This window comes from Lepisosteus oculatus, chromosome 7 (genome assembly GCF_040954835.1).
Source record: "Lepisosteus oculatus isolate fLepOcu1 chromosome 7, fLepOcu1.hap2, whole genome shotgun sequence".
NCBI lineage: Eukaryota > Metazoa > Chordata > Actinopteri > Semionotiformes > Lepisosteidae > Lepisosteus > Lepisosteus oculatus.
In genome coordinates this window covers 51601198-51615677 of record NC_090702.1, presented here as the reverse complement: position 1 = coordinate 51615677, position 14480 = coordinate 51601198, and the positions used below count along the sequence as shown (strand labels likewise).

The 14480-nt window shown below is 39.0% G+C and overlaps 1 protein-coding gene across 2 annotated transcripts in view; it reads left to right on the top strand.

The window, feature by feature from the left end:
- The first annotated feature begins 685 nt into the window (after nt 1-685).
- Nucleotides 686-14480, top strand: part of sox5 (SRY-box transcription factor 5) — a 330663-nt gene continuing 316868 nt past the window's right edge. For both annotated transcript variants that reach the window (XM_015352122.2, XM_015352121.2), the window contains exon 1: nt 686-1254. The gene's annotated coding sequence lies outside the window, so the exon portion shown is untranslated. The remainder of the gene's footprint in view (nt 1255-14480) is intronic.

Here is a 14480-nt window from a genome sequence, read left to right as displayed (position 1 = left end):
TTGAAACGAGCCCACTGCCACGTTCACAGGCGTCTACGAGGAAGTCCAGATGAGATACGGAGAAATTAGCGCTACACTGCAATGATAGCTTGTGCAACTCAACAGATGTGACGAGTAAATTAGAACAAATAAGCCATCATAAGCATTCGGGAAAACATTCATGAATGCCCCGATCCAATTATAGAGACAGGAGCGTGCGAGTACACATTAACACCTGGGGCTGTCTCGTACTCCACGACCAGGTACAGCCAGCACTTTCACACAGTTCGCTTCTCACTTATTTAAACCTAAAGTCCATGCGAAATCATGAGCATACCGCAAACTGCATTTTTAAACAGAGGGTTTTCAACGCCGAAAAGGGAAAGGGAATTTGGAGTGACATCCCAGTAATTGGTCTTGACATTTAAGAGGCGCAGCATTTCATGGGCACTGTATTAACACATGAGGGCTATCCACTCCGGACATCGCAATGAGTGTATTTTAAGAGAGGGACGTACAAGAGCATCTAAGGACGATGAAGAGCGGAAAATAAAGTGGGTCCTCGGTTCTTTCAAATACTGACATATGTGGCCAGTTTATTTCTACGTGCCACCCGCGGTCGCGTTTCTCTTTCTCCTTTTAGGTTAGCTACTGAAACCTGCACATACATGACAAAGTCTCAAGAGATGTTGCCCTCCCGTACGGGAGGGGAGACTCGCAGAGATTCCTGTATTGGTATAGCGCTTCCGAGGTAATCTGCGAACTGTGTAACAGAAAAGGACAAGGAAAACCTCCTCCCCCCCTCTCGTTTCACATCTTTAGAGCCTTGTTTACTGTGTCCTGTTACCTATCGCCTTTGACTCGTGTTGCACCACGCACTCTGCTATATAATAGAAAAAAAAATCTTCTTTTGGACTCACAAACACCCAAGTTCCAGGAAGGAAATATACAGTAGGTTGTCCTAAAAAGGGTCTCTGACAAGAACTAAATAAGTCCGGGACTCTTTGGATGCTAGGGTTACTGGTCTCCAGAGAAAGGTTTTTATTTTTATTGTCCTTCTCCTCCCCCATTGTTTCCAGTCTCTTTGCCTTTTGTTATTTGCTCTCATATTGTTTGTCTCTGAAGCCGCCTGATGACCAGCAAAGGGATTTCACCTCGTCCTTGAGAGCAACAGAAATAAACAGAAAAAAAAAAACACCCGATCATTTTCCCCCTCTCGTTTCGTATTGGTTCTTGTCCTATGCACCACGTAGAAGAAGCCATCAAGAAGATTCGGTAAGTGTCTCGAAACATTTTAACTTAATATGCACTAACATTTTCAGAGGAAAAAAATAAACATACAGAGGCGATAGCATGTATTATTTCTCGCACCGCCACTGCACTGCAAATATGAACGGGTACTCGCTCCGCACACTATCCGCTATAGTCTGCCTTTGCAAACGGAGCTCCGTGATTCTGAACTCGCAGTGCCCATCTGGGGTTTTAAGAAGCACCCTGCCAATAAATCAGTAACTTCAAAAGCAGGGCTGTGTGATCTGGCGAAAGGAGAAGATCAATTTCAAAGGCAAGAATTCGTTAAACAGGGATAGGGAGTTCGCTCAATGTGAACAAGAAAGTTGCCTACTCTCAAATAATATTGCACGGGCTTTTCCCCCCCCACACACAAAACTAGCATATGGCATTCTTAATTAGAAGGGTGGGTAGTTATTTAAGCATCACAGTTCTTGTTTTTAAGCAGTCACTTTTTAAAGAAATATTTTTTTTTCGGGGCTGAAGCATTTAATTGTCAATTGTGGAGGTGGAAGATAATTTTTACCTGCAATGCGTCCGCTAATTTAGGGCGATTATTTCACATTTGTGAACAGATGGAAAGTAAAGAAGAAGTAGCATGAAACAACACCCAACAATAACATTTAGAAGAATGCAGGTGTGCACGTTCTTGAACAAGTCCTTATTGGCGTGGAGTAGATGTTGTTCTTTTTAAAGCTGTAGAAGTTTTTTTTTTGTAGCTAACACGGCCTCGCTTATGTCTTAGTTTATAACTTGTGCGTTACTGTGCCTTTGTGTAGTTTGTATATTTGTGCAGCTCTGATCTTCAGCCCTTTTGTTTTACAAAAAAAAAAACAAAGTCATTCTAGCAGCAAGGCTATGAAGCACGTAAGAATTCCTATCATTAATTGGTGTGGGTAAACTGTCAGCTGTACCTATAGTAATTTACCTTAGGTGATGAATGCAGTGTGTACTGTGAGAACTGAACAGAGAGATAGGAAACAGGAAAGGGTCAGGCACATGGTGAATTGTCTTTGCTAATGAACACACATTTAGTCATCACATGGCAGGTGTTTATCTGAAAACCCACAGGTCCAGGTTCATTTGCTTACTGTTTCTTCTTAATTTTACAAAACAATGCACTGGAAAGAAGTAGTGACACCATGAGTACTACTATAAATTAAAAAAAAAAACACTGGAGGGATGAATTTTCCTACATGTTTAAACACGTAAAATATGTTTATATGAGTATGTCACTTCTTTTTTTTTTCACCTGAAGAAACATGTTCATAGAACCAAATATTTTTTATTCAACATGTATGCTTGAATGCGTGAGTATGGAGTTCTGTTAGACTCACTGCTATATATTCTCTGAGTTTTGTGGTCATTTAAATGCCACAGTATATGTGAATGCTATTTTTTTATGTGTTCTTTCATATCTGTTTGAACCCTTATCTGTATACAGTACATACAATATATATAAAGAGCTCTATTGGGAATCTCTATTTTAGAAAGCAACTATTTTATATTAATACAGAATTTTAGATGAAAATATAAACAAAAATAATACCCTTTCAATTAACTTCTTCAGCATTTTTGTTATTTTCTTAGTCTAATGTTAACTGCATTTCTGTTTTATCCTGGGTGGTTTAACATTATATATTTGGTTTATTGGAAACCAAGATGTGTTTACAACAACAGAGAGACAAGGTGTAGGAAAAAGAAATGATTAATACAACTGGAGAATTCATAAGAGAGTAATTAAATTTGCAGCTGGTAATGTTTTATGAATGCAAAATGGGAGAATTTATCCTTTTTATGGATGTGCATTTATTGTATTACTGGCTGCTAACTAAAATCTAACATGGCTTGGTATTTTAAGATCCATTTTGTGAAGGACCAGCTTGTTAGATTGTTTTTTGCGCTTTAAAAACTTGTTTTTTGTTTCAAAAGTGTGTATGGTGCTAGATTATTCTGAGAAGGCCTTTATGAACTGACACAACAAAGAAATGTTCACATGTACATGATTTCTTAATCAGTTAAAATAGCAGAGAATTGTTATTTTAATTATAACATTAGTTTCTATGGCTTGGGTGTTGTCAGTTACAGTCCACTTTCTAAGCAATTCTTACATTAGAAACTAGTTCATAAGTGTAAAAATATTTTTTTGATATATTAAATCAAAAATTGTCCTCGGCACCATGCACGGAAATGCATCAAACAAGACACTACAGATTACATTGTTTAATTTCCTTGCAATTTTACAAGAGACATGGGTTTATTTGGCTCAGAATGAATGACAAGAGATAACCAGCAATCCCAGGTACCATGCTGAAATTCCTCTTAAATGATATGCTTGGGTAAAGGTTCATTTGTACTGTAATTTTTCTCTTGCAATCTAAACATACTTTTATACTGAGTGTGCACTGAAACATGTGATACATTTCTTAGAGGATGTCACTGTCAAGCACAGAGATTTGTAGAGAAGCTGTTCCCAGTAACAGTCGAAAAGAAAAAAGATAATACAGAAGCCCATTAGAAAGTTCGTGGAGTTTGGTCTTGATGGATATGTTTACAGCTTATTTTCTTCAGGCAATTAAACTGGGTGTTCATCACAGGACAGGAACCAATAAACAAATTCTGTACATGTGGCCACTTGCTGGGTCATACTTTCATTTTAAAAATGTTTTCCTGCTGTGAGCATTTAGTGGAGCTTAAAGCAACACCCACTATTTGCTTGGCAGCCAAACCCGCTTTGTGATTTCTGACAGTGTTAAATAATATTTGCCAAGATGTATGAATTATAAGGCTAATGGGCTTAAGAGGCTTGTCTTAACATTGTCTCTTTTTTTTTTCTAGAAAACTAAAGCAGGCTTAAACTAATATCTAAATGTGAGGTCAAGATAGGAACTCAAGATCTATTTTGCAAGTATTTAACAGTCTCAAAAAATGGACTTTAATGGGTAGCCAAGTTTAGAATACCGTATTTTTAGTTTTATTGTATACTCTACTTGTATGTGTAATGCTCGTACATAATCCAGATTATACCTTAAAGATGGAATATTTGACACTGAGCTGAAGATCATAATGGGGTTTGTTCTGAATCATTTTTTTTTATTTATAGTTTTCACACGTGCTGAACAATGCAAAAAATTGAAATGTTGGAACTGGAATATGCATTGCAGTTTTTCAGCAGCTATACCTTATTACCATTGTACTGTATGTCAACTTTCTCTGAGCTGTTGTTTGAAAGACATGCTGTATTAAAGAAAGCTCAGGACTGAGTGGGGTACTGTAGCTGCACTGCACTCAGTGCTGTCCCTTTGTGAATACACAATAGATTCATTTGATATTTGTGCTTCATAGGAGTCAAGCATCATATTTGCTATAGAAAACGGCGATTTTAATAGGATTTAATGTAGCAGGGAGACAGGGTAAAGAAGCTTAATATTAGAAAAAGCATTGTAACAAAGTGCTTTGTAATTAGGAATACGTTTCCCCAGCCTGAGCCCAGGTTTCTCTCACCACGCTCCCAGGGAGAAAAAATAACACAGTGGTGGGTCTAATAGCATGTGAACAATGACTTTAGCAGTTTTCATTTACTCACTGTCCCTGCACAAATAAAAGCTGTGACAAAAGCTCTCCAGCCTGAATTCTGAGTGATTCGTATTCTCCACTGTAATGCGAGTGGATTGTACTGATTTGTTCTTTCCGACTTTTGATTACAAACCCCCCCCCCCGAAAGAAACATAGCTTTGGTCAGAGGGCTGTTCAAATCTAGAGCAATTCGCCTACTAGAGTCTACTTTTAACCAACTGTAGATGCCACTGTTAAGGGTATGGACATTTGGTGTTTAAACAGAGATCTATAGTTTTTATTCTAAACCATTTATATAATACCATTTCTGTACTTTAATGGGTACCAGGAAGGATTTCATGAAAGTCCAGATTACTTTATGAAGCTGGGCATATTGATCATTGACTGTATTTTCATGGAAAGTGGTTATCGGAAATGAGAGTTTTGGCATGCTTACTGTAGGTAAGTACATGTTGAGCTAGATTGGACAAAACACACTGAATTGGTACTCTTCAAGCTTGTATTGTGACCTAGAGGCACGTGAAGTGTTAGGGAACTACATTGTTCCAGTGGAATGATGCACTGATGCCCTGTGTTTCATACATTTTGTTTGGCTTGTTGGTCCAGAACACTTATATTCAATTCAATTCAATAAAATTCATCTTTATTTGTCATTATACTTACACAGGTGCATAGTGTAGTGAAAAGTGTTTCTCATTAGTCTCTCAGGTGCAATATATAAATATAAGAGCTGACAAGACAATAGACAGAAATACAATAACAATAACAGTATAAACAACAGTATGGTGCCAGTGCACAATTGTCAGAAATTGTGCAAATGCACAAACAGAGAAAAGCATACAAACAGGACAAAAACAGTGCAAAAGTAATTCAGCAAACAGTGCAAAAATAATATGGTGATTAATAAATAGTACAACTAGTACAGTTTTAGGTACAATTTCGGCTTACACTCAGTTGTCGTGTATGTAGTGGTGTTGGAGTACAGTCATTGTGGGTACAGGAAGAAGTGAGGAGAGATCATAGAATGATGGGAGGGAGTGGGGGCGTCACCAGCTTGACGGCTCTGGGGAAGAAGCTATTTTGGAGTCTTGTTGTGTGCGACTGGAGCGTCCGGAACCTTCTACCAGATGGTAGGGGGACAAACAAGTTATGACTAGGGTGAGTGGGATCAGACATAATTTTGGTGGCTTTTTTCAGACTTCTGGTGTTATAGATTTTATGGATGGATGGTAAGGCACTGCCGATGATGTGTTGGGCAGTTTTGACCACGCTCTGCAGGGCCTTACGGCCGGATGCGGTGCAGTTGCCGTACCAGACTGTGATGCAGCTGGTCAGTATGCTCTCCATCATACATTTGTAGAAGTTGGTGACGATCCATGGATGCAGGTGTATTTTCTTCAGCCTCCACAGGAAGTACAACCGTAGTTGTGCCTTCTTGATGAGACTGGAGGTGCTGAGTGCCCATGATTATATGAGTAAACTATATTATTAATTCAAAGCTCTATGTCCCTGTTGTTGAATATCCAAGCCCTTGTGGAGATATTACGATGTTCTGGTGACTTGCAATAAGTTTTGAATTTTTTTTTATCCTATTCTTTTGGTGCAAAAAGTCTGTTCAATTTTGGCTGATGCGTTACTTCCACTCTCTTAGTGATTGCATCAGCTTACCTGACTTGTGCATTATTAGCATGACTCACCTTTTGGCCATCAGCAAATGAAACTGTTTTTGGATTGTATCAGTAGTCCTTTGGTACATAAACTTGAATCATATTTTTCCTTGTTTCTATAACAGTGCACAATGTAGTTTTTCGTACCATGATAAAACACATAATTCCCTCTCTATCTGATTAATTTTAAATGGTTTGAGCTGGAAAGGGGAAGTACACGGTGATGTCATTCCAATTCTAATAACCAAGAAAGAATTTAAAGCGGTAATTATGAGAGCACAATGTTTTGGAGTTCTCTTTATGGATGGATTTGCTATAACTGGGCGACAAACATTCCAGTTAAAACGAAATAGTATAAGATTGGGAATGTCTATATACACATTTACCGTTGCGAAATAAAATCTAAATGTAAAAAAAAAGTTCTATTTTTATTTTAAGTTTTTGTTGAGACTTAAAATAGGAACTGTGGTGTTATATCAAGCAGACTAATGACCTCAGATAGTTCCTCCTTCTGGTTTTATTTTAATGTTTTTATGCTGTTCTTGTCAACTCAAACCACACGGGCAGAGTGAAAAAACAATTTTGCGCTTTGTAGAATGCAGGTATTTAACTGTGATCGCACAGCCATGAAGTGCGTCTCCAAAGGAATCTACAATGGGCATAGATGCTGTCTAATGGGTTTCTGCCCCATTCCTCTCATCAAGCCTGGACCGATGTTTGTCTGGTTACTGGGCTCTGAGCCTTAGATGCCACACGTTGTCCCAGCTGGTGACAAGAAAGCCCTGCTTCTTACACAAGCAGCGTGAGTAGGTGTGTTGTCCTGCTGTGATGCTGGCAGCTCAGAATCAGCCCACAGGAAGGGCAGCAGGTGAGGCCCCTGGATTTGATGAATGTAGCAACGTGCTGTCAGCCTGCCATCAATCACTCCAAGTGGAGTTCTGGAGTGACTAGGCATTCCTGCCCAAGCCATCACACTTGGAGCTCCCCATCGATTCGTCTGCAGTGCACAAGAGTTAGTGTATTGATCTGCGAGTCTGCACCCTACGTGCATTGATGTCCATCAGGATGGTCTATGCAAATCCTTGATTCATTGCTAAAAGGGACTTGGCTCGACTGCTGATGAGCCCATCTGAGGTGTAGAGCCAGCATGAAGATATTATTCTGTTGACAAGTGTGGCATATTGACTTCATTCTGTCTTCGTCTTCGCCAGGTTTGACTTTCAACAGGTTGAAATCGCCCTATCCTCTGTGCCCAATCAACTCTTTAACTAATGAGGTGATTTAGTGCTTGTGCAACAAGTCACTCAAGCGTATCACTGTTACTTATGAATTATTTTTTATCAGTCAAAATAACACAAAAATGGTTAATCGGCATCCACGGACTTTACACTTTATTGTTCTAAAAACATACATATAGAAATAGAGCGCTCAAGGTTGTTTTGATGCACAGTATATATTTAATAACAGGGATGGTATGGTGGCCTGGTGGTTAGCACTGCTGCCATGTGGTTCTTGTGCCCTGGGTTTGATTCTGACCAGAATCACCTCCAGTGTGGAGTTTGCACGTTCCAGCCCACGTCTGTGGGGGCTTTCTCTTGAATGCTCCAGTTTCCACTCACAGTCCAAAGACCTGCTGTAGAGGCTAGCTGGCATCTCCTAATTGCCACCTCTGAATTGCTAAATTATGAATGTGTACATACAGTATGTGACTGCCACACAATTCACTATTGAGCAATTCAGCTTCTAAGATAAATTGAACTCTCTAAGGATAAAGCGGTTACTGAAAATGGCCGGGTGGATGGTTGGATACTAGCAATAATTCGTGATTTAGCACATGTATTTACGCCAGCCTACCAACAGAGACTAGGGCGTTACCTGTGAATCGCCATTTCCTTCTGCAGTGGTGGATGCTGTTGGACCTTGGTTTAATTTCTCACTTGAAGAGTCAAGCCATGTGGAGATAATTCACAGTAAATTGGTGGCAGACTGTGGATTTGAACTGGCAACCTCATATAACAAGACCTCTCGTTTGGACACCAGGCCAGGTAATCTCCATAAATAATTTAGAATTTGTAGTGTTTCCAAGCATTTCTTCACATGTACACCAAGAATTATTGCCTCTGTTGAGGATGAGACTGAATTTTGGAATAAGACAGAATAAAAAGGCTGACAGGTTTAGGGAGTTGTGTGGGAGTTTGCAGATAGTATGTCTCGCTGTGATACATATAGACTGTTATGACATGTAGTGTCATTCACTGTTTATTTTTTGTCTTGTCAGTTAATCACTAGGTAGCAATGCCATTTGTTCCCCACACAAATATCTCATTATTTCAAGAGTCCACAAATGTTACAGTATTTACTAGGAGACCCATCTGTAACAACTCATTTGAGAAGTATGGTACTGTGCTCTTATTTGTTTTTTCTCTTTTGTATAATAAATAATTCTCTTGAAGACAAGAAACATGGTAAATTTATTTCCCATCAGAGAGTTAACAATTAATAAACTGTCAATGTTTCACTGCTTCATGATGACAGTTACTAGGTATTCCTGAGTGATAAGCAAACGACTAGGAATGGGCACTTTTAACATTAAAGCTCCAAATTGGTGGTTTAAAAAATTCAAATGTGCAAATATGCAGGCACCTTTTCTCTCTCAAATTATTTTTATTTGTCACAAAGCCCTATGACTAAAAAAACATTGAAGACACATTACGTTAAGGAATTTCTGCACTTCCTCATTGTCCTTTAAATTCTTATCCCACAATCTGGAAATAATCATATTTATGGCTTTATTCCTGTAAGGGACAAATCAGGTCAGTACTCAGTATGTAGAACCAGGAGACAGCATTTCTCATCACATTTGTATGTATTGGGCACGTGTACACCACGATCACAATTTCTGAAACACAACAAGGAATAGCTGTGTGAAGTCAGCTAGGCCTCTTAGAAATACAAAGAATGCAAATCCGTAATTATCTTTTTATGGAGTTTGTATTTTTATGGAGGTCAAAGTGTTATCTTACGATCAATATCATATCTCCTGAGCAAGTTTTGCGCACATCTTTTCTTGCACAAGGCATGTCCTCTTTCCTGACACAGTCCCGGTTCTCCATCTCTGACTTTTCTTCCTCCATTGTTTCCGTAGCATTTGGCCCCATTGCTCATCTCCCACCCCTTATTTTCTCATGCTTCCAGCTTTTCTTGCACAGTTGGATCCAAGTTGCCTTCTTCTTCCACCTCGAACAAGCAGTTCTTTGACTTCTGCTTCTCCACAGCTCTTCACATTTACCATGACGTCCACCCTTCTTTGCTGGCTTCTCCAGAACAGCTAGTCACTTCCCCACTTTCTTTCCCCTTCTTTCCATCTTTTCGGAAATGTCCCACTTTGTCTTTCTCATCTCACTGTCAGGCGTCCAACCCAGGTGTTCCACCCACTGCAGGCGTCCAACCCACCACACCTTCGGGACCAGCTTATCTCCAGTGTTCATCTCTTCCTCTTCCCCGATCGTCATTTCCTGCTACCCCACAAGGAGACTTCCCAGCCCCGATGCTCACTCCGTCCTGTGGATGCAAATGCACAACATTATTGTGCATTACATCTGGACTCCCCATGTGTATGACCCAGGCAGTGGCAGCAACAGATTCTCTCTTCCAGCCCCCCAGCTGGCATCCTGGGTGGGGTGTTGACCCCTGACTTCTCCCCCTGCTCCCAAAGCTTTCACTCACATCCCTGACAGAGGGCCTCTCAAGCTTACCCAACTCCTGCTTGCCCTCAAGGATCATCTCTTTAACCACTTTTTTGGGGGGTTCCCTCTGATACCTCTCCTCATTCTTTCAATTATAGGAAACAGACAGACAGACCAAGATGGCTATATTCAGTACAACAATCTTGATTGTGCCATTAGCCCTACAAGTCACTTTATTGTTATTACTCCCTTTGCTGTTTTCAGTCTGCCATTCCAACCGTTCACTGCCGAACATCAGCAAGCTGTCTGCTCACTACTCGATCCTAGACCACTTCTGCATATGGCAGCCCAAAGACAGCCACAGTGCTGTTGGCTGTGGGTTACTTGTTCTGGCTAAGTGCAGAAACTGCAGTCTTTGTCTCTACCAATCAAACTCTAAGCTGTGTTCCTCCAAAACCTTTGATATCTGAACCAATCTCGACCAAACAAAACCTTGTGCACCACAATTTCCGCCATAGCAGAACTCTGCATTAGCGTTTGATCTCTTTTGGGGATCTTGTCAGCCTTGGTCAAACTGCTATTTCCCTCTGCCAGGCATGTTGCACCAAATTTTATGAACCCGTCCCTATAAATTCCCATCATCTTGTTACCTTCATTAGAATTTGAATTACTGAAAATGAATTAGTACACAGAAAATTGGGCTTCCCTTTTCCACCCCATCTTTGCTCATTGGCTCAATCCTCACGAGCAAGAGGGGTCCTGTCAGCCTTGACCTTACAGTCAGGCTACCATTACTTCTGCCAGGCAGGTCATGCCAAATTTGAACACTCTGTCCCTATACAGCCTGTCACCTCGTCACATTAATTAGAATTTGACTCAGCTATTGAACCTGCACTATGGGGAAGTGACCACTGCTTAATCGAAGAGTATATATAAATTTAAAAAATCAATATAAGCACACTGGTGCTTCAAAACACTGTCTCTGTTTAAACTTCTTACTATCAGCGTTCTAATGACTTTGCTCAGCATGGTAAGCTTTCTAGTGCATAGTTTGGTTGAAATAGATTGGTTGCATAGATTTGTGTCTGTTATTTACTACATATTGTCTTGGTGTGTCATATCAAAAATAGTTTAAAGATTCCTGACGTTCTCAATGTGGTGTGGCCATGTTTGTCACAATATGTAACCCACAATGTGTAAACCTCTTCTTGAGTTGCTCGCGTGTTACTGTATCACAACTACAACAAAACATAAATAAAGAACATGACGTAATTGGCCATTGGGATTTAACCTCATTTGGTCCTATATGAATAGAACAAAACCTCATGAGGTGTGTTCAGTGAGTCATTTGACTACAAAAATAAGCCTTCACTTGAATTAAAGTATCCTATAATCTGAGAAAAGTGTCGACCTCTCCTAAACAAATACCTGGAATAATTTGTATCTTTTTAAAATGTTTTTGTTCAGGAGGTATAACAACATCCTATCAGGAAAGGTGTTATGAATGTTCCTGCACAAAGTTGGGATCAAAGCAAAAAGACTTAACCTGCTTGGCTGTGGGCCAGTCGCTTGGCATTGGTCAGGGAAGATAGGACCCCCATTCAGAGTGAAATTAACTCTGGGGAGCGGCAAAGGGGGAGAGGAGAGATGCAATGCAAAATGAATCTGAGGAAGAGAGGGGTTTACTGCGATTTTTATAGCATTTCGGGAAGTGACATCATAAAGGATTACAAGTTAGAGCAGCAGAGTTGAAGGGGATTTTGCCATCATTCCTTCTGAACTTTCATTACAGCCTTTATTAGTCAGTTTTACTAATTGTATTTGCCTTGTATTGTGTTTTGCTGTGTTTCGGGTGGTTGTCCCTTCACAACTCCAAAGAAGTGAGGCGGTAGTATTGATCCGTTGCTCACTTTGTTAATAATTGATAAGCTGTCCAGTTTGTCATTCTTGGACTTCTGTGGTGGAATAATAACCCCGAGCAGTAGAACAAGGCAGGTCACAGGAAGCAGCAGGGATGTGCAGAGATTTGAGGCAAAGTCAAGGACATTACTCTGCACATCTGCAGGGTTGTTAGCAATCTTACTATATACTATATAGTATATACTATATAGTATATATTATACTATATAATACTATAAATTGGAATGAAATGGACATTGTGATTGCCACTTCAGTGGAGGACCTTTAGGTGACACGTTTCAATGTTTTATGGCTCTGGGGATTCGGCATGGTCCATCGGTCACTCGAGGTTGACATAGATGCTCCGTGATTGTACAGAACCTGTTTTTAGCTGGCCATAGCTGGACAGTGGAAAAAAATGTACCATCACGGCAGAAAGTTTGCTCACTTTGCTATCTTAAGAAGAAAAAATGCCTGCAAATCATGACAATTATATTTAGAAGAAATCAAAAGTATAGATGAACATACAGCAGCAATTTTTCGGGTCAAAAGAGTTACAATGTAAAACAGTTAAATAATAATAAATGCTTTACTCTGTTGCATTCTTTGAGCTGCCTTATTATATTTTTAATTACATTTTCATAGGTGTAAAACATTAAGCAAGCAATTTCATTTCTTAATAATATTTTTTATTTCTTATTAAGATCTAAGATTAACTGTAACAAGGCAGCACTGTGGCACAGTCAAAAGTCAGAAAAGAAGATATTTTCCTATTCCATAATATGAACAATCAATATATCAATATATAATATACAGTCATGCAGGTTTCAGGTATGCACTGCTGTTATGCATGACAAATTGGGAGATATTGCGTTCTGGCGCACTATGGCTGCCGTCGCATCATCCAGGTGGATGCTGCACATTGGTGGTGGTGGAGGGGAGACCCCATTACCTGTAAAGCGCTTTGAGTGGAGTGTCCAGAAAAGCGCTATATAAGTGTAAGCAATTATTATTATTATTATTATTATTATTATTCAAGAAAGTGGGAGTGACTTTATACTGTCATTGATATACTCCTGTACTATCAGGGATTCCCTAAGAGAATATAGATTTGAATGATATATCTACAGTATATATCACTGCACCTCACAATTGACTAAATACACACAGGAATTAATGAATGAAAAACTGATGCTTGAATATAATTTCATTTCTCCTACTGAATCTGTTTTCTTTTACTTTGTGAGAGAATACAGATTCCTTGTAAACTTTGTATTACTATCACAAAGGCCACGGATTAGAAATACAGAGAAGCCTGATTTTGTGATAAGTATTTAGATCCTTTGTTTTGTTACATGAAAACAGTGTATGATCTTTATTTAAAGTAATGATATACAGCATATTTTATTTTTAACACGTTCCAAATGAGCCCTTTGTTATTGCTTGTATAGACTATATATGCAAATTTATATATATATATTTAAATGTAGTCTATATTCTAAAACTGCTTCCTTTATCAGAACCTGGCAGAAATAAAATATAAATCAGGTTATCAACCCTTTGTCCTTTGTTACAGCTTAAATATTTAACCTGGGGGTGTTTATACTGTACATCATAAGAGGGATTGCAGATTCAACCACTAAAAAACACACTTGGCGATCATTAAACAATCAATAAAATGAAAGAATTACACAACCTAAAACATCTCTTTTAGTGTTTCAGAGGAACAAAGTACATGCTAATGCTGTGAAATGAACTGTCACAACACATCAGTCATTTGTGGCTTTATTTTAGCTGGCAGTGTGACTCCTTTTTTGAATCATCTTGGGTACCTCTCAGAAGAAAGGGTAAGCACCTACAGTCATCCTGCCTTTTATGACCACTAAATCCAAAATAATTGATAAACATAAATTAAACTATATCAATGTTATTCATCAGAACTGACTTGAACAACATTGCTTAAGTTATAACAGTCAGAAGAATGCGATTCTTAAAAAGGCGAGAATCATGGACATAGAAATTTGTATGGCATTCAGGCAGGCTTTAAAAGAGTGATTACTTTGCTGTCCAGCATTTAATCTAAATTGCCAAAGCATTCAAGTTTTTCTAAAAAACCTTTTGATCGGCTAGGTCATGTTTCCCCTGCCACGTGTACAGACTGTACAAGAAAAGTTTGAAGCCAACTGCAAAAGTGCTCTGTGTTGTTAAATAATCTGAATGTGAAAATTAATAAATTCTATCTGACCTCCTCTTTTCATTATTTTCCATGATGCATATTTTAGTTCCTTCCCTGGTTTTTGCTAATTGGTGGCTATACTGGTTCAACACCAATTGTCTTTGATCATCTCAGATCATTACATTTACCTCATTAATTTACTCGATG